The sequence below is a fragment of the Lolium rigidum genome, chromosome 7 (assembly GCF_022539505.1).
Source record: "Lolium rigidum isolate FL_2022 chromosome 7, APGP_CSIRO_Lrig_0.1, whole genome shotgun sequence".
Classification (NCBI taxonomy): Eukaryota; Viridiplantae; Streptophyta; class Magnoliopsida; order Poales; family Poaceae; genus Lolium; species Lolium rigidum.
Genome location: NC_061514.1, coordinates 182178081 through 182180068, shown reverse-complemented (window position 1 = coordinate 182180068; position 1988 = coordinate 182178081).

Genomic DNA, 1988 nt, shown 5'->3' with positions numbered 1-1988 from the left:
ACTCCACTATTGTCGTTGTGATTATGGGATGCATGGTATCATGGCCGTGCTATTCCACTTGGTCATCTTGTACGCTCAACTCGAGCATCTTCCCTCTCAAGATAGTAACTTACACCACACTCACCACTTTTGTAGTTTAGAGGTATCAATGTCATGATCTTGGTGTATTCTCAAAATGAGAGAGGTATGCCTCTCGTACCATATCGGAGAATATGTTGGATAGTGATACTCCACTATCTAAGTTGTATATTTAGCACCACAAATCTGAAAGTATAATCCTCCTTGTGTTGTCATAATACATGCTTACCTTAAGCAAGTATAATCCTCTTTGAGCCACTCACACATACCCCTCATGGCGTGATGACCCTCATCTCGGCCATGGTGTTATAGTAGTTCCACTCATGAAACTATAGGTTGGGAACCCCTCAAGGCTTACCTTGTTGTAAATGTTTGTGAAAACCTTGGGTAAGTTAACTCTACCCGAGTGTATGTTTTGGAAAGACAAGGTCTTTGGACAAGGATGTTGGAGGAATATGGTTGGTTGTTGGCAAGTAAAGAAAGTGTGGGAAAAATGTTTTTAAAAGGAGCACTGCGTATAAGTGTTCGCCGTCCCAACTTTTTATCGCGCAACCACACTACCCTGGAGTGGGACGGGGCTTAGCCCGTAGTTTGTTGAAGCTGGCAGGAGCACCCTTCACAACTTTCTAGGGAGGGTCACGATGACCTCCGACGCCGGGTTGCGCTCCGGAGGAGGCAATACACCGTCTTAACCGATAGCCGGACGATTACCGAGGGTCTTCCGTCATGGCGCCGGAGATACGCTCAAAAGGAGGTATGCCGCCGGGTGCCGGGAAGGGGTAAGCCCGCAGGGAAGGACTCATGCCGATGGAGATGGGCGAAAGGTTATGTCCGGGTATCCGTCGTGGCATATGTTGTTATGCGGGGATGATGCCCACACGATAGGTATCCGGATAGTTGTGGGGAAAGTGTGCAAACTCTGCAGAGTCAAATCTATTCGAATAGCCGCGTCCGCGGTCATGGACAAGTTGAAATGGCCATACTTAACCGGGGCTTGAGTTTTGTTTTGATAAATTCTTTGCAAAGAAAGTGTTGTGTTGGATGTACCGGAAGGGTACGGAAAGAGGGTGTGTGTAGACCATATGGAAATGGTCGTGGAAAAATAAGAACAAGTGGGGAACTTTTTCCTAATGTTTCATGAAGAGGAACTCTCCTTTAATAAAGATATAGAGATGTCATAGGACTTCCCTAGTATTCCCATCACCTAAGATGGCGGTATGCTAACTCTTCTTCAATAAAGATATAGATATGCCATATCTATCTTTTGAAGTATCTTCTTCAATAAAGATATAGAGGTGTCATAGTACCACTTTAGTGTCTCCATCAATTGCGATGTCGGGATGCTATATCCACAAGAGAAACTCGATTCTCTTTCACATGCTATATCCACAAGAGAAACTGATTCTCTTTCACTGCTATATCCACAAGAGAAACCGATTCTCTTTCACATGCTATATCCACAAGAGAAACCGATTCTCTTTCACATGCTATATCCACAAGAGAAACCGATTCTCTTTCACATGCTATATCCACAAGAGAAACTATTCTTCCTCTCTTGTCTCTTTTAGTTAGCTCTGTTAGCATCTTTCTTGATGGTTTGCGAGTACAATTCCAAACGTACTCACGGCTTTGTCCCTGGCTATTTACTTGGCCAGACTTGAAGGAACTCGACAGACGAAGAAGGAGTTGGCGACGTCTATGCGAGCTAGGAACGTCTTCCCAGTCAGTTGCCTGTAGGGTTATGGCAGATGACTTGGGTACTGCGCTGCTGAAGTAATGTTGCTACTCTGATGTTTAGTTAGGCCCTTCGAGGCTATTATGTAAGTAATGGTCATGTGACCTCATTGTAATTTTCTTATTCGTTTTGTAAAGGATGATGTAATTTGATATCAGTTCGTTTATGTGTTCAC